Below are 19,058 nucleotides of genomic sequence, written 5' to 3'. Positions count from 1 at the left end.
GAAACACTGTTTCCTGGGCTGTACAAGATTTAGCCTGTCTTCAGCCAGCAGAGCACTGGCTGGTTATGTGTGTTCCACCATATAATTATGTGGATGTTCTCACATGGGAAACCAGCATCTTGTGTTGATTCTGGCTTTCAGGCCATAAGCAATGACTAAAGAAGAGAGTGAGTGGTACATGCGATTCTTAGGGATTGCCTCTAATACTGTGTTGGGTCATGGTATTACTTAGAAGCTCCTGTGGCAACAAAATTGTCTTATGCTGGATGCAGATGAAGGAGGTTACATAAAGCAGTGGTGACATTATGAGTACAGAAACTGAAGTTCCAGTGTCCCCTGAAAATTGCAGAGATTGTGAGTCTAGAGCTGCTGGAGTTGGGGCCAGGGTACTAAAAGGTGGGTGGCTTTGCCAGCAGATCTGGCATGAGCAAAACAATACACAGCAAGCCATGTGGACATGCCTTTACATGCAGTTCGTAAGAAGGGGGCCAAGTTGAGCCTGGAATTTTCAGAAACTGTTTGGGTGTGAAGGAGAGAGCTCAGCATGCTGGATTACTTTAGCATGAAGTAAGTTCTAAAGTTTCAGCCTCTCTTTACAGAATGCATGATATCATCTGGCTGCTCACATTGTCCATCCTGATCTCCAGTTTCTTATGATGTCTTGGACTGGTGACAGTGCCCTGTTGCTAACTCCACAGCTTCTACTTTATCCTGACACTTGGCATGGAGTTGGGGCTCTGAGAGGAATCATGCCCATGCACTTCATGCTGGAATCCTACATGCCCCAGCTTGTATATTCAGCAATAGCAGAGTTGTCTGATGTCTTTGGATCCTTGATTCTATACACAGCCACTTGACCTGAGGTGTATTGTGATGTGCTGCTTGGGAAAATAGATTTTTGTGCATTCAGTTCCTCTGCTCTAGTGGCTTTGCCTCAGTTGTGGAACTACAGAGAATGAATTTTTTCAGATACCTAAATGAGAAAATGGGGAAATGATGCTTGGTTTGGATAAGATCTGTTCTTATTTCATAGTGTTATGGTCAGTTGAACCAAGCTGTAACTTCTGGTTCCTGTGGTGAATTACTACATTTTGTATGGTTTGGGCTGTTCTACTACCATCTTGTGTCTGGCTGACCTGGCACGTGAGCACAGAGAGTTTGAATGTGTGATTACAGGACCTATAAAAGGGAAACACTTATGGGAAACAGCTAAGCCGACCAGAACCTCAGCCTGTCTTGGCATCAGCTGTACAGTGCAGAATCTAAGATTTAGCATCTTCCTCTTAAACTCTTTGGTTTTTTCATTAAATGCGTGAGAGACACTAATCTCTGCTTTCCAGAGCATGAAACTTGATTGTAGGAGAGGAGGTGTTACTGCATGAACATGTTCATTTTTAGACATAATTTGCTATAACTTCGTTGCAGTAAAACAAAACAGCTGTAGCTGAAGTTCACCCAAAATTCCCTATCAGCTGTTTCCAGCTACCCTTCTGCAGGGATGGCGTGCTGCAAAGTATGTTGAGGCGTGGGCAGTTGCACACAGGGTTGGAAGTGGGGAGTGAGGCTGAGAGCCAAGCCTCTCTACCTTGGTATAAAGCTGCAATGAATACAGACAAAGGAAGAGGAGCTCTTGCACTGTATGAGTGATGGAGAAACTGGAATTGGGCTAAGATTGCTCCAGAGTTTTCTCTGAGGTACATGAAGGCCAGAGTGAGTTTAGGTGGTTTTGGGGGGAGTGACTCTGCATGGCCGAAACCAAATTCTTCTCACTCTCTTGAGGCAATTCTCTGCTAAGCTGTGAGTGTGTTGGCCCATACCTGCCCTTTATTTTAGGGATTTGTGCTAACATAATACTAAAGGCCTGTAAACTCATGCAATTTTCTGAGTAATTTTAGAAATCTCATCTCTTACCAGAAGCAACAGCTGTTTGGAGCTTTCTTGTGCTCCAGTAGCTGAAGTGTGAGGTTGCCTTGAGATAAGAGAGTGCTGCTTTTACAGCAGTGGGTGAAGAAATGTAAGGATATAGATTTCCCTGCAGTCCTCTTGAAGGACGATGAAAGTAGCTGTGGGGGCTTCAGGATTGTCTGAAGAAGTGGCTTGCTGAATAGAAGCTAGCTCAGATTTGCAGAGGACTTTATTGCTGGTGTGGAACAGACTCGGACCCCCACTTAGGGAAAATTGGCAGCCTCTTCTTGTCTGTCAGCAAGAGCAGTCAGCCTTCTCTCTCCTAGGCCCTTGGGAACAACATGCAATACACTGGTAGTGATTGTCTACATTGTGGAAACTAAAAATTATAGGCCAAAAATGTTGCCTTGGTGTCTTCTAGTAAGACATTGAATGGTTGCCTTTGTGCTCACCCGTTGAGAGCATCTCACTGACTGCTGTCGTCTATGCTGACCAGTGCTATCTTGTTTCCTTCTGCTCACTCGCTTCCTGTCCGTCTTCTGTTCTTTCTCTCCATCTTATTCCCCATCCTAAAGAGCCTATGGACTCTCTGTGTCCAGATGTTGCATAGTTCCATGCACAATGGGGCCCTGTTTCAAGATGGGTGCTACACAGTATTGCTATTAAAAACCGAGGGCTTAGTTACAGATAGTCCTAAGGCTGTCAGGGTGGAGGGACTGGGCAGCTGCTGGCTGTTCTTGTAATGAATGTTATCGATTTTAGAAGACTTCCATGACATCCTACCCGGAGCCCAGGTGTGCCCCGCTCCCTGACTCAGCTCTGCGCTCTGAAGCCTTGCTGCCTGGCAGCTTTCCTAGCCCAGCCATGCTGCCCCGGCCCTGGGATGCTCGGGTGCCTCCCTCGGTGCAGGGACAGTAGCCATGCGGCAGCCCTGTCGTGCCGTCAGAGCCTGACTGCGGCTGGTTGGCCACCAGAGGGGGACCGGTAGCCTACTTGAGCTGGTCCCGTTTAAGAGTGGCCAACCTCAGCTCTCTTGAAACCGTGGGGTTTGGGTTACAGTTGCCTGGATTTGTTGTTTTGTTTTTGTTGGTTTTTTTGTTCAGCAGACCTCTTAATCTAGCAAACAAGTTGGCTGATAGAGTCACCTGCTGTGCTTCTGATCCCCACACTGGAGTCTGAGAAGTGAGCATCTAGAAAGCATCCCCTGGTTCTGCACAAGTCCCTGTTGCACCACTCCCCCTTGCCCTTTTGTTTTCCAACAGGCAACACATTTAAAATGCATGAAAGGAAGTTGGATTTACATATGTATGATTAACCTGAAGCATTCCCTTGGGAGACTCAGCACAAATATCTTAGTAAGAATAATATGCTTAATATGAACAAACAACAGCAGTAACACTAACCAGATTAGATGTGCTCCCTCAGGCTTTGAGACACAGGTTAGTCATCAGTATGTGAGGAGAGAGGGAGTTTAAATATGTGGACCAGGAAAGCAGAACTGAGCTGGTGCACAGAAAGAGCTGATACTCTCTTTTTAGGACTCATTATAGCATAATGAACTTTTTTTATTAACTGCAGGCACCACTAGCCTTTACAGAGGACTTGGGAGAGTGGAAGCTGACATGAGTTTGGATGAATTGCAGTAAGTGACTGGAACAGTGCAGAAGCTCCAGGGACAGAAGGGAAAAAGAACCCTGTTACCACCCTCAGGGGGGCAACTGTCCTGAAGCTGTCCCTGCACAGGCCAGTGCCTTCCTTGAACATTCTTGGCATCAGGTTGTTTTTGAGGAGAGGTGGCTTGGGCCAGCTAACCTTACACTTTGCAGTTAGTGGTGTCAGTAGCCTGTTGGCAGTGCCCTTGGAAGGTGCTCTAAGAATGTCTTTCTAGGAGTTGGCTCTGCTGTGCCTCATCCTGGGCAGGGCTGAGCTTCATTTCAAGTTTGAAGTGGCATAGTGTCAGAGGAGCTGCGTGACAAATACATGACTGAGGTGTAATGCACTTGATGCTGTGGAGCTAATTCAGGCCTGAAGCTTTGACCTTGACAGGGCTGCTCCCCAGCAGTGTAAGGAGCAGAGGGAAAGGCACCAGGTCAATCAACAACAGCAGAGGGTAGGAAGGTGGTAAAGAGTCATGGGTCTGGTGCTGTTGGACTCCAGAGGCATCTTTGGATTCTAGTGCAGAAATGGTTCTGGGTCAGAAGGTACTACTCTGGCTGCATTTCTCAGCAGGATCCCTGATCCTTAAGTGCTCAGTTTAGTGCTGGAGGTTTAGGATTGCATGTACAGGTAGCCCATGGAGATGGAGAGAGGAACAGAGTTTGATACAAGGTTGTGGTGTTGAAGTTTATAAGAGACTGAAGGAAACACACTGCTTCTCATGCCTTGGTCTTGTTGAACAAGGTCAAAGTGACAGCCAGCAGGGATTGAAAGGCAAAATGCATGTGGCTAATCAAAGCTGTCTGCTCCACATATGGACTGAGGAAAGCGTGAGTTTTCCTGCCTATTCTCCTAAGGGCAGGTAAAAGAGTGTGACATGCATGTGGATAATGAAAACATCCATGGCTAAACAAGATTTAAAGCAAATAAACATTCCTGCTTTAGGGCCAAAGCCTGTCTCTGACAGACAGGAGTTAGAAAGGAGGTTTTTTTCTGCTTTTCTTGAAGCTATCCACTGTCCTGTGCTGGATGTTGACCTGGAGGAGTGTTTGGTACCTGGTGGCCCTAGGCAGGAAGAAGGTAGAATCTGCTTTAATCCTGTCAGAGATACTGTGCTAATTAGGCTTGAGCCAATTTAATACATGAGTAAGGAGCAGGCATATCCTTCACAAAACTGGGTGTTAATGTCTTTCCAGAAAACCCCCTCCCATCTAGGGGAAGGCCACCCTCAGCGTCCTGCTGTGTTTCTAAGAGGGACTGCATGGAGAACGGGCTCTTCCTCCTGCTATGTGGTCCCAGTGCAGCACTTACCATGTTCCCAGTGGGTGTATCAATGTAGAGCTCCACCAAATACGGTGAGAAGTCTTTGGCATGTTTCCAGAGTGTCTAGGAGTCTGCTGTTAGTCAAATTTCAGTATTGTTGTTCTGTTTGCTGGATAGCTAATTTCCTTTTCACTGTCTGAGTTGTTGTATGGGTGTGGGGTGATGACAAAACCTGAGCCTGCAAGAGAACTGTGTTGTGGTGCTGCATCAGGGAGCCCCACACCTGTGCTCTTACGTGTCCTGGAGCTGGCAGACTCATGCAGGGAGTGTGCACTGCTCCATGAGGCCAACACTTGCCCCATGCCCTTCTTGAGCTGTGCACCCTGCTTGTAGATAAAAGAGTACCTTTTGTCCTCTGTGGTCTCAGCCTAGCACAGGTTTGAGGACAAGGAGAGTTGTCTCCTGAAGCTCATCTTTGGTGAGCCCCACATAGTTTCTTCTCTGCCTCCTCACCTTCGTGCCTCTCCCTGCATCTCATCCTCTGCCTTGTTCTCTTCCGCTACTCCTCGTTCCACCCTGTTTGCCAATATGGCAGTGGAGAAGACAAAGTACCCTGATGAACTCTGGCTTGACCTTCTCCCTTCTGCCCAGGGAGAGCGCTCTCCCCAGTTTCCTCTGGCTGCCTTTTGCCTTTCTAATCAGTCATGGTAATTTACCCTGGCACTGTTTGGCAGGGGCTGTACCTTGGCATCATGAGCAGCCAGGGTCAGCTGTCAGCCTCTGAGCCATGAGCCTAATGCAACAGAACAGATGTAGGTATTTTTTCCAAGTTTTTCCTGGGCAGCAGGATTAAAGTCTCTGTTCTCAGCTGGGGTCCCCGGTGTAGTCACTTCCCTCTGTGTTACACAACACCCTATTAAGAAGAACAGCACAAACATGTTCATTGGGATCCCTTCCCCCAACCCCACAAGGCCAAGGAACAAAGGCAAGGGAGGTTTCCAAAGGCTGAAGAGCTGTCTGTTTGGTCCAGGAGCTCTGGGATAATCCTGCCCAGCTATCCCCCTGGAAAAGGGCCCTGCCACTCTCTGCTGTTCTCTATCCTTGTGGTGCCAGGGGTAAGAGGGAACACAGGGGATGGTGGTGGTAAAAGAGCAGTGGGGTTATGTTGTTCTTACATCCACTTGGCTGTGTGCAAACTTGAGTGAGTACCAATGCAGGGAGAAACTATTGGGGCAGCATCCCTGCCAGGCCTGGTGTCTGTGCCATTCCACTGAACTGGAGGCTTCTGAGTGTGCATGTGTGCATGAGCAAGCAAGCAAGCAATGGCACGTGATGAGAAACCCCAAGGGGTTTCTTGGTGCCAGCAAGGGAGAAAGGCTAAGGTGCGGTCCACTGTCTAGACTTGCTTGAATTCAAAGGTGTCATATCCTGAGAAGATCTGTGTGCAAAAGTACTGAGAGAGCTTGCTGGAAGTGGAGGCAGTGTGCTCTCCATAGATGATCCTAAAGTGGCTGGCAACAGAGAGGGACTGCAGGCACCCTTGGTGAGCAGGAGAGGGCTTCCCCAGCAGACCAAAGGGAGCAGTCAGGTCCGTGTGAGCACACAAGGATCTGCTACCTCTGTGCACCAATTACTTGCTTTAGTGACAAAGGACCATAAATGAACAAGGGAGTTAATTAGGTCTGCAGCAGGCCAGGTCTGGAAGCCTGCAGAACTGAGAAATTTGGAATAGGTTCAAAGGTGCAGGGGGAGGAGAAGGCCCTGGAGCTCTGGGTAGCAAAGGTTCTTCTGGTTTTTCCCCTTGGAGAGCACCAAGAAAAAACATCTCTGACCTGAAGGATGGTCCCCAGGAGGGGGAGAGACCAGCTCCTGGCAGCATCTGTTTGTTTAGGCCTCCAATGAAGGACTTAAACAGCTTGTTAATTCACTGCTTCGTACAGCTGCAGACCCTTCGTCATTGCAAGCAAGCCTCCGCGGCAGTGTGTGCAGTTGTGAGCCAGCTCCTTCACCATGGTACTCTATGCAGTGGATGATCCAGTGAGCTGTCAGCAGGGCTGAGGGGCATACTGCAGCTGTCTGGCCCGTGTCTAGCAAAATGCTTGCAGCAGGTCCTTTCCATCTGCTTTGGCCCAAGAGTGACCCTTGCAAACCTCCTCTCCCTTGCAGTCGCCTCAGCAGATGGTGGGAAGGCAGATGGAAAGAGAGAAATCTCTGAAGCAATAGAGTCTGACCCCGTGATACCTCTCACCCCCACCACCCACAGGTACTGGGTTCTTGCAATGCCACCTTAACCCCCTGAGCCATGGTCTCTGTGTCCCTTCTCCCACCCCCTCAGAGCACCTCCTGGTCCCTTCTCTGGACCTCAGTGGAGTCTTTGGATGGCATCCAGTTGGAAGAAAGCCTGCCCCAGCTCTGTAAGCAGAGTGGGAAGGGGCAGCCATGTTATGAGGGGAGCTCACAGCATGACAAGAGCTGAGGAATGCTAGTGCTCTAGATGATGTGTTGTTGGTGTCTTGGGGTCTATGATTTGGGGCTGGAGGTGTTCAGCTGTGGTGAATCACTGCAAACCACTTTGGGCAGCTGCTCTTGTCTACCCCCTCTTGTACTCTGGATGTATAAAGTCTGATTTGGGAGGGGGGCAGAGGGTCCTTTCCCTATCCAAAATTGTAGCAGCCTGCAGGAGTTCAAGGAGGTGAAACGTCACACTTGGCCCATGGGAACACTGGAGGAAGTTCCAGCTCAGCAAGGGTGTTGGGGACAGCTGAGTCGTGTATTGCCTGCCAGGCTGCACCAGCTGCTCTGGAGTCAGGACTCAAGCCCAAACTTGGTCACCGTTCCAGACTTTTCCTTCACCTCATTTGTTAGCGGCTTCAGATGCAAATTCAGTGGCTGGTATGTGGAGGCCTGGTTGGTTTTTCAGGGCTCCTGTCCAGCTGCCCTCATTCAATCTGCCTCCCTGGTGAGCCTGGCTGGATGTGAGCACTGCAAGGGTCTTAGAGGGAATGTGTGGGGCATCCAGGTTATAGTGCTGTCACCTTCCTCTCTGTGTGATGGCAGTGGTTGGCTTGGACAGAGGACAGGCCCTTCCCATAACACAAGCAATGTCGATGTGTCCAAGTACAACACAGAAGTGGAAGGTTTGCTCTTCAGAGGCTGTTCACCCCACTTCGCATTAGTATGACACAGACAGCTTGTAAGAGATGACCCTTCCTCCTGCAAAATAGCTTGTGCAGGCAGTATGGGCAAGAAGCAAGAAACAGCCTGAAAAGAAATAGCAGGATAGTGGAGAAAAGCTTGGAAAGGTCGCTAGGCCTGCAAATTCAGAGATGTCCAGGGGCCGTGTAGAGGGGCTCCACTGTAGTGTTTGGTACCATGCCCAGCCTGAAGCTCTAGCACCATTTAGTAGGCTGGACCAGCCTTGGCCTCAGTCTTGTTTGGCTGGATGAAGCAGTTGTCATCGTGTCCCAAGTACAGTATCATTGTCACTTTTTAATTCCCCAATGAGGTGTTGCAAACATATATACATGTGTTGTGGCTGTACTTTGGAAATAGACTTGTCTCTGGGAGCAGGCAGTGATAAGCGTTAAGAGCTGTTTAGTTCCCAAACTCTTGTGTTCCTGAACTGGTTTCTAGCAAGACCAGAAGTCACAAAGCTGGGGAAGAGGCTGTGTTCCCCACCAGAAACATCCTGATGGTCTGGGAAGGCGTCCTAAGCTGGTGATGCCCTCCCAGCAGCTGGGGTTAATAACCAGGCTAAAGTCATTGATAGTATTACCTGAAAACTGCTAATTGGGTTTGCCCTTGTTCGGTGCTGGCCCCTGGGATTTCCTTGGCAGCTGCAGGGGCAGATCTGGGTCTGTGGACACAGGTCCCCTATGGGAAGAGGCTGCTGTGATAAATGACCATCCATGAATAAGAGGAGAAGGGGTAGCAGGAGAAAGCTGTCAAGGCTTTAACTCCAGTGAGTGCAGAGGTTCAGCCTGGTTCAGATCTGCTGGCCAGCAGGGAAGGGTCCTTGGCCAGCCAGGGTGTTAACAAGCCAGAGGTGAGCTTGGGTGATCAGGACATCAGGACATGTTGCGTAAGTGAGACTTAAAGTGCCAGAAAAAGCCTCCAGGGACATTAAATGTCTTAAGTGTCATCAGCTCTGCAGAGATAATGAGAACCAGAAAACACCAGGAGGTAAAATGGCACACATCTGTGAAAACAGGCTTGTGGGCCTGGGATCCTCATGGATCTGTGCTGACTGCAAGGGCTGGTGGGGAGGGTGGCCATGGGATAGTCTGGTGTTTATGGAGAGGCTGAAGAGTTAATCCTCCTAAATCTCAGAGGCAATCAACTCTGAAAGAAGAAAGTCTTCCTCCCAAGTGATGTCTCCTGCTGCCCACCCCTGCTTCTTCAGTTGTCTTGAACAGAAAGCAAGAAACTGGGGAAATGGCAAGGGCTGGATCTGCTGTCACTGTGTTTGTGTGGTCAGGGAGAATGAGTGGGACACTCCTGTTTTGCTCCAGGCTTAGCCTCTTGACCAAGGCCCTGTAACTTGGGGGCTGAGGGAGCCCCTTGGGACTGGAGCCAGGAGGTGCAGCTAAAAGCATTGTGTGGTCCATATGTGTCACATCCCCAAGAGGGGCACCTCCACCTCCTCTGATGGTGACCAAACCCATTACAGCAAAATTGGTGGATGGCCGCCTGTGTTAGAGGTCAGAAAAGAGTTAATGATGCTGGAGCAAGTTGGCCAGGGAGGCTGTGGAGCCTCCATCCTTAGAGGGGTTCAAAAATCCCAATCCAATGTGACTCCAGGATCCTGGCCTGAGCAGGGGGGCTGGGCCCTTCTCCAGAGGTCACATCCCACCTCAACCAGTATGTGAATGTGTGGGAGAGGACCAGGGGATGCTCTCCACTGCCAGGACAAACTGCTTGCTTGGCCCTGGCTGGGAGGTTCATAGCTGGCTGAGGCAAGGACAGTAGGAGCTGTTATCTCCTCACCTCCACTGTGAAACCAGAGTGATGGGGTCCTTCACCACTCCCTTGACTATGCCAGTCCTTGCAGGGCTGTGGATGAGACCTGCAGGGCAGGAGTACTCCAGGGCACAGCAGAACGCTTTTGGAAGCCATCTGAGCTGGGCCCCGCAGTGGTAAAACTGACTTGGTTCCACTCCTCCCAGTGGGAGGCAGGGCTGTAAATCAACTGTGGAAGTTAGGCACCACCAACCACCTGGCTGCCTTTGGTACTAGGCCTGAACTGGTGAGGGTGAGGGCAGGGTTATTTCACAAAATAGTGATGAAGGAAAGTATCTGGTGGGGTTTTGTTTTCCTAGCTGCCTCCTTGCTGGTGCCCTGAAGGCTTGTGGTAAAGGGCAGATGTTTGCACTTGTACCTGTGCCTCAGGTGTGCACTTTCCTCTGCCCACAAGGGCTGTGTTCCCAGCCTTGAGAGCTCTGTGTTGGCTGTGAGATCTCAGGCTGGATTAAGTGGCAAAGGCAAACCCTCAGCTTTGAGAAGAGCACACTTGACCTTTGCCTCTACAGAGTTACACTCTCCCTTGGGAGGAAGTGTTGGCTCAGCTGCTAAACAAAGCGCTGGCTCTCATGAGCAGGACCTGCCTGCCTCAGGGAGGGAGGGCCTGGGGTGGGGGTCAGATTTATTGTCCAGGGGGGAGGAAGAGACAGCAAACCCACTGACCTGTAAGTTTAGAGGTGACCAGCTCAATTTAATGAGAAATGTGAAGCTATGCTGCCTCCACTCTTAGTAAAAATACACCATCTGGAATGGTCTGGGCAGATGGGCCCACTGGCACATCCAGAAGCAAAATGGGAATCTGCTTGGCAAATCCAAATGATATTTTGAATCCCCTTCCCTTATTTTCCAACCTGTTCTTCTCTGTTATGTCTTGCAGTGCTTCTTACCCTGAATTCCTTCTGGCAAGTTTGTAGGTTCTCAACTCCCATGAAAGAAGTATCCAGTAGTGAACTGGGTCCTAGCATGGACTTCAGACAATGTTATATATGCTCAGTGGTAGGAGCAACTAAACATGCTTGTTCTCCCTAAGCAGTGACCTGTGTACAGCTCTCACATTAATTCAGGTGTTTTCTCCTGCAGCATACCCTTTTTTCTATGAAATGTGGCTCACTCTAGCACCAGGGGGCCTAGCAAGGTATATGAGCAAACACAGAGTGGGTGTGTGGGGTGGTTTCTTTTCCACTTTCTACCCAGGTTTTTAAAACAGATACATAAAGACAAAGAAATTGGCTGAGTGTAAAGCACTATAGAAATGTATTTGTATCTTCATCACTACGGGTTTTGAAGGTTTTGGGGTTACCCCTGACCTTAACATATTTATCTCTCCTCAGGCTTCTCCACTAAATCCTTTTGAACTTGGAACCATTTTGAATTAGTGACTCTAAAGAGTTAGTTCAATATTACTGAGAGCATGTGGGTTTTGGAGGGAAGAGATTCACTGGGGTGGAGCTGACGAAAGAATCCATGTTTGCCCAGGTCTCCAAACGGTTGTAAAATAGGTATAAATACATTTACAGTCTATTGCATTGCAGAAAAGTGAGGAGACTGATCCAGCTTGAAAGAAATTTCTCCTTTTGTGCCACTTTTGCTGATCCCTGTAGATATTTGTGCAGTGCTCAGCCACTATGTTAGCAGAGTAGTTTCTGTTTCAGGGGTGATGAGAGCATAGTATGGCAGTCAGTACTGCAGGACAGGAATGTTGCCTTCACCTGCAGGTGGACTGGCAAAAGAGGAGATGAGAGGATTGTTAATGAGCTGCTGATGAACTTAGACCCAGACCATCTGAAGATTTTGTGGGAAACAACCACCACGTTACCAAAGCTCTCCTGCATGCTGGCAGTAGAGCTACCTCCTGCCCTGCCAGCTTTACAGGTTGTCTGTGTCTCTTGCCTCTGTCACTCACACCCCAAGGTATCGGCTGTGTTGCTGGTGGTGTGGGATGACTGGGAAGAGACCAAAATCTGTAGAGTATATTTTTGAACACTGATGTGGGAGGTCCGTTGTTAGCACCGGTGAGTGCTGCACATCTGAGAAACAAATATGATGAGAGGGGCTGTGCATGTGAAACAACTCAGGGCCGTGGGCCACATGTCTCCTTTAGATCTGCTTGGTGCTGACAAACCCATTAGTGGCAGCTTGGTGTTGCTGCTGATCGGGACTTTGCTGAGAGCAAAAGCTCGGAGTCTGTTGGCAGCTGAGCTTTGCACAGGACCAAGCTGATGGAATCAGTTACCCTCTCCCAACCCATATGGTGCAGATTCATGATCAATTTTCTGAGCACGTGGAGTTTCTGGGAGATGTTTGGCTGAAGTCTAGGCTTTGTGTAGCTGTGTCAGCGGGTTCTGGGGTGGGAAAGGCACTGGATTTCACTTCCCTGTTTCCTTCCTACAGCCTTGCTGACACAGCTTCCTGGACCACTGGTGTCAGGAAGAGGCAGGTCACTTTCTAGGGGAAGCTGGGGGGAGGAGAGGCTCAGCCCAACCTGCATGGGGTGTGAGAAGGGCACCAAACCATCCTTGTAGCCCAGCTGCTTCCTCCACTAAAGCAACGAGACAGAGTTTCTGCCATACCCAGACTGTTTGGAAACATGTTGATAAACTTCCAAATGTCTATTTTACAATCCAGATGTGCTAGCCTTGGCTGTAAACCCTCATCTGAAGAACAGGTGTGCTATAATGTTTCTAGCAGTGGCTCTAAAGCCAGCTGGAGGCTTGAACTGAGCAGGGGCCAAGGGGCCGATGCCATATAGGATATGGATACTAGGGCAGGGACAGGTGAGGCGGAGAGCTGTAGGTCAGCTGTAGTTCACATCAACTCAGAGTCAGACTGTGAGGGAAGAAAGGGGCAAGCTGGAATATCCCTCAGCCCTCAAGCTCTGCTTAGCAGCACTGGAGCTGTCACAGAAGAGGCTGTCCTGCTTTTATGGGTAACACAGATGCATCCCTGGGGTGCATTGGCCTTGGCTGGATCTGTCCTGGTGAGGAGGCACAGGGCTAGAGCTGGCCCCCAGCTGCTGTGGTATTTTCTGTGGTTTCTCTTGATGTCCCCATGAGCTCTGTGGTCTGGGAGGCACTGCAGGTGAGAGCATCTCCCTGCTGGCATTGCCATGGGAACTGAAATAAGTGGGGCAGTTGCTTTCTTGGGCCAAACTTCACTTTTGGCCTGAAAAGCAAGTGTCCCCTCTGGGCTGGGAAAGGTGTCTTGCTGGGCCTGGTTTCTGAAACCTGTGCTGCGGAGAAGCACAGTCCCAATCAAAGGACTGGTGACAGCAGTTGGCTACCAAAGAGCGGCAGCAGCTCTCTGGTGTGGGAAGGACAGCCAGCCCTAGGTGCAGGCTGACAGGAAGCCTGTGGATGGTGGGGACGAGGCAGGGCACAAGGTGCTGATACCACACCACCTTAGCTACAGGTGGTGCCTGCAAACTCAGAGATGAGGTCCATGCTGATAGCCTATTGCTCTACTCCCCAGACCCCCAAACTTGCTCTAACATAGGATTTTAGCTCCACTGTTACCTCTCGGTGATTTGTGTAGCCTAAAGCTTTTGTCAGTGATGTTCATACCCTCCACAGCTCCCACAAATCCAGCAAGGTTGGGGTGACTCAGGCCAGGGGCCATATTGGTCGCATTTCCTCATGGAACAAGAAACCAAAGTGGCATTGAGAGGGGCCCCCAGAGACAGCACTTTTCCCTCCACCTGGGGTGGCCCTGGCCATGCTCTGTGCCCAACCAGGAGCCTTCAGCATCGCCATGTCCCTCACAGAGGGCATAAGGCTAGCTAGTGCTGCTGCTTCATTTTTATCTGCTCCCAGATTGCACCCCTGGCTGGTGAAGAACTTTCCTGCTCTGTACCCATCTGCCTCCCTCCTGCTCCTCTGCAGCAGGAGCTGCCTGTAGACCAGCTTGCACAGCCTCAGAACAGGCAGTTCTAACCTGATGCTGCTGATGCAGGGATGTTCCCTAGAAATATCAGGAGCTCCCCATCTCCTTCAGCCCTGCTACCCTCCAGGAGCTTCCCTTGGCTCAGGGGTGCAGAGGGCCTGGGAGGGAGGAAAGAGAGGGTCTCTCCCACCTTGATGGTGCCAGCTGCCTTCCTCAGCTGCCACCTCTGCTGTCAGGGCATGCCAGCTTTGAGAGAAGGCAGGTGGCCACCTGTGCTGTTGGCGCTGCTTTGTGCTTGAGCTGTGCAAGTCTTCCTTGCCTGCTCAGATGGGCTGAAATGGGGAAGGGGGAGAGGGTGGGAAGGCAGAGGCATAGCCTGAAAATGCATGCCAGAGCTGAGCACAGAGGTAATCATCATCATCATCAGAGAACATTGTCTCTGCTTTTGTCTTTAGCTCCAAACTCCTCTGGGAAAAGTAGGAGAATAATAAATGCCATCTCTTTAATCATGTTATGGGCTTCTGTTCCTGGCATGGCCCCTGTTTGGGTGGGAAGTGGAGGCTTCCCCATCTCAAGCTTCTTGCGTTTCTCAGATTATGACTTGATGTGGTGTGAGAAGAAAGGGGGCTTTACTCATCTTCTCTGCAGCTGACCTGTGTTTATTTCCTTGTTAGACTCTCATTCATCATTATTCTTATTTCCTGCATGAGTGTGGGTCCTTTCTTAAGGCTGTATGCCACACCTATGTGTAGAGTGGGTGACAGTAATCAGCATGGCAACTAGTGAGGGAGACTTGTGGAGCTGTGATGTCACCAGAGAGCTGGATTCCCAGCCTATGAAGTCATAGCTGGGAAATTGGGTACTCAGCCTAATCCCAATAATTACCCAATGGGACTGTAAAGTGTCAATGCACTAGTCTGTAGCATGATGATTAACTATTTAAGCTCTAACACATGCCACCTAATAATTGCCACTTTTCTCAGTTCCCTAAGATTCACTTATTAATAAGTTATTTAACATCCCCTTGAAATCATTGCATTGTAATGAGCTGAGATCACTGCTCACACAACGATTGCAGTGCCCAGACTGGTAGGAAAGCACCTAAAATCCTCTGATGGGAGTGAGCCCTCAGTTTCAGGATGGCAGAGCAATCAAACTAATGTGCAGCTATAACATCAGCCCCACCAATCATTCTTATTTCAGGATCTACCATCATCAGTTTTACTCTGTTATGCAAAGCAGATGGGCTGAAGAACTTAAAGTCCAAGTTCCTCATGCTCTGATGAGGGTCTTAAGGAAGGAACAGCAACCTGAAGGAAATGAATCATTGCTTTTTAGGAAGATTGCGTTGGAATCAGAAGTAGGAATGAAACTACTTTAACCGTGAACACTCTGTAGAATTCAAAGTTTGATTCAGGTTTGTTTTTTTCTGATCTCTTTGTTGTTAAGAAGTTCAGCATGGGAGGAATTTCTCAGGAAGAGCTTCTTCAGCATAGTCTGGGCATTGCCTGGTTTCTTCTGTCCTCACTGTTGGATCAACTGGTTTGCATCTCTTATATTTTCTACAGGTTGTGGTTTCCTTCAGCAGTGCTGCCTGTGAAGTTGTACCAGACACCAGGAAGGGAGACTTTTCACTTATGAGAGCACCTCAGGCTCCCTGCATACCCTCAAGCTGCTGTTCGTGCTTCCCTGTTCCCTTCTAGTCTGTGCATGCTGATGTTCAGTAGCTGCCACTGGAATAGCCTCCTGGCATGGAGACCCCAGCGAAAAGGGGAAGAGAAGGTTATGGAAATTCACACTATCAGGGCCCTTTCCACACTGTTTTCAGCAGTGCCCTGATCTCGCTCTTCTTGGGTCACAACCCATAAAAATGGCAAGATGTTCTGCTTCCTTTTTCTCTTTCCCTTTCATTCCTTAATGAGGACAGCTGACAAATGAGCGGAGCAGCTGAAGTCCCCCATCCGGCTGATGTCCTGAGCAGACTTTCTCTGCAGGGAACATGTGATGGAATGGCATTTCTGGTCAGGGCACCCTCTGTGCTCCTTGGGCATGATCAGGCTTTCCTGATTTTCAGGCCCTGTTTGCTGCCATGTGCAGTTCCAGCCACAGGTACTGAAGAAGCAGAGAGGCCAGACCAGCCCCTAGGGAAGAGGGAAGATTGCAGTCGGACCATTTCAAACAGGACTTCATTAATTATAAATGGATAGACTCCCTTGAGCTGCTGTAGCTCTGCATGAGTCACATTCTAACTGAGCATTCTTTTTTTTCTCCTGAGGAGTTGCCAAACAGGCTCTAAATAGTGTGATGGATAAATAAGGAACCAGCTGTGCTCTGCAGCCAGCCCAACCAGGGCCTTTCTACAGCACTAGCCCACAGCAATCTCCTCTATGCCTCACTCTGCACTCCCATCCCTTGGGTTCTGCCATCTGGTCCTGCTCTCCAGGTTTCTTTTCCCTAGTGGCATGTCTTTGTCTTCTCTTGTAACCTCTTTCTCAGCATGTGGTCTCAGCCCTTGGTAATGCATGGACATATGATTAGACACCAGCATGACTAAGAAGTCCAGATGTAGGACACCCAGTTGCCTGGTGTGTGCCTCCATCTCAGAGATTGTCCTGGTTAAATGAAAGCAGAAGGAACAATAAAACCAGCAAACCTTGGCTTTAGACTAGGAACTGCTGGACAATTTCTCTTCTGTTTTCTGACAACAAACCACTGCTTACACAGCTCTTAGCTGCCTGCTGGTGGCCTTCTCACAGGGAGAAGCCAAGACATACCCCAAGGCCCTGAGGGATGCACCAAGAGTGTGTGGAGGTGGCTGAAGGGCCAAGCTGTGTGTCTGGCTGTAGTGGCTCGTCAGTTGGGTGGGAATGTCTACTTACCTGGGTGCCATAAGTATGAATGTGCTGAGCTGTGTGTATTTCATGGCACGGGCAATGGGTGGGAATGCTGTCCATGGAGGATTTGCTGGCCGTGTTTGCAAATTCAGAAGCTGCTTTTCCTTTCTCTCTGATGCCCATGGTTATGGAGATCCTCTCCAGAGATCTCTCTGTACTGTGCCTTGAAATTGTTTCTCTATCCAGCTCTCTACAGCTGCCATGTTCTCTCTCCTGGTGTGAGATGTCTCTTTTCAGAGAAGCTGTGAGTTGTACCTCTACAAGGCTGGCTCCAAATACTGATTTTTAAGCCAGTGAGGCTGGCCAACCTTCCCCTGCCCTTGAGCCCTGAGCAAGGGGAGCACTCCTTCCTCTGCAGGAGCTGCAGGCAGCTTCTGAATCTGTGGAATGTGTCCCATCTGCAGTGCGTTATGGGTACGCTAGCAGCAGAGGAAGAAGCACATGTGGGTTGTGAACCCTTCTGAAGAGGAAGAAAAGGGCTAATTAATCGAAGGGATACAGTGCCAGGAGCCACATCTGGGGGCCAACTGGCCCTGGAAGCATGGCTCCCAGGTGTTACTGCCCCAAGGGAATTGTGCAGAGCTGGTGTGGACCCAATGGGTGGGATAATGCAGGTGTGAGGGGGCCTAGCACAGAGGGGCCCCCATCAGCACAGTCTTGAAGAGTGCCTTCTCCCTATCCTTTGAGAGGGCTCAAGATGATGTGACTTATGCTCGTCTCTCCAGGTCACAGCCCACTTTGACACCTCTGCCTCTGCCCCCATGGCTTTGATCCTCAGCTGCCCAAGCACCCCAACCTCTCTGCAATAGACAGGGCGGGTGAGAAGTGTCATCAGTGCAGGCCACACTTGCACCTCTTCTCTGCAGGGTCTGATGAGCCCCTTGCTTTCTGAACTGGCTGCCAGGTCTGCCTCATTCAGCTCAGTGCCCTGGCCGTGGAAAGCATGGACTTGTAGAGGTGCTGCAACTATGTCTGCCCTCAGACTCTCCTCTGGTGCCATTTCTGCAGCCTAGAAGGTCACATGGTGAATTAAGGGAAGTGAAGGCAGCAAAAAGCACTTTGAGCTGCCTGCCTGAAGGTCGCATCCCCAGAGGAGCCCTGTGCTCCCTGCTGCTGGGGGCTGGGCTGTCAAACTCTACTTGATGGCTTATTGCCCCGTCCTCACTCTGCTGCTGATGATCTCTCTTCCCAAGTGCGGGCTTGACCTCAGAAGCAAGCAGCCCAACCATCCACACTCTGCTTGTGTGAGTTCCTGAGCAATGAGGTATTTCATGTTCGCCTGCTGAGCTGCATGCTGAAGCCCAATCCGCACTAGGACTCCCCACACACCCTGCCCTTCCCCTTTTCCAATGGGTTTGTTTTTGGGAATGGCCAAATATGAAATGAGCCATGGAGCACCTGCACATAACCCCTGTGCCCACAGCTCCTTGTGCCAGACAGCCCTCAGGTGGGGGACATGGGAGCCACTGCCCTCAGCTGGCCCCTGCTCTGCTGCAGCACTTCTGTGGGATCAAATGGCATCAGCGCATCCCTGAAAAAGCTAAGGAGTGTTTGCATGTGTGAGGCTGCAAGGAGCTCAGTGTCCAGCTCCAGGGGGTTACTGTAAACACAGAGCTAAGCTGATTTGAGAAGGGATGCCAGCTCCCTGGGCCAGGCTTCACCACAGCCAGGGGCAGCTGCAAGAGGTGCCAGGGGGCCGTTGATGGCTCTGTTGGGTTTGCACATCTCATTGCTCAGCCCCATTAGGGAGGCACAAGCTCCTGCAGCCCCACTACCGCTGGGGCTCCGAGGGCAGGCTCCTGTGCACGTGTGGCCCACTGGGGATGCTGCAAGCCGTCTTCTTCTCTGGGGTGATCCAGCACCTCCAGGAAGGAGGAATCCACTTGTGCCCCCTGTTCTGGGATCTTCTGCTCTGGCTTTGAGCAATACCATGGGTTTTGGCTGCTTTGCTTATGGCTTTGTTTATGGCATTGATAATTTTCTCGTGTCAGGTTTAGGCACAAGCATTCTTTCCACTGCTGCATAAGAAAGTAATTAGGTGAGGATGGAAAGGACATTCTTCTTCCTCAGAACAAAGAAACAAGCCATGGCTGTTACTGGGCATTTTTTATGACATCTCCAGCCATGCAAACTCCTGCTCAAGTGACTGTCTCTGCCCTGATAGGACAGAGAGGCAAGCTGATTGCATCCCAGGAAGTGCCAAAGCACCCTCTGGTATTTCTGCTGCCCTGTAAGCCAGCTGCCAGTGCCAAGGTAAAGCCTGAACTCACTCAGCCCATTATTCTGGTCACACTCGCTCACCTGTGGAGTTACCTCCCATCCCCCTCACCTGCCATCCCCAGCCAGAAGAGATGTGTTGAGGTCCTGCTCCATGCCAGAACCAGCATGCTTTCAGGGGGATTCATTTCCTGTGCTTTTGCTCCTTTCCCAGCTCCTCTGCAC

The sequence above is a fragment of the Corvus kubaryi genome, unplaced genomic scaffold, assembly GCF_017639235.1.
Source record: "Corvus kubaryi isolate FWS band 111438036 unplaced genomic scaffold, C.kubaryi_AGA036_p1.0 66, whole genome shotgun sequence".
NCBI classification, from domain to species: domain Eukaryota; kingdom Metazoa; phylum Chordata; class Aves; order Passeriformes; family Corvidae; genus Corvus; species Corvus kubaryi.
This window is presented reverse-complemented; position numbering follows the sequence as displayed.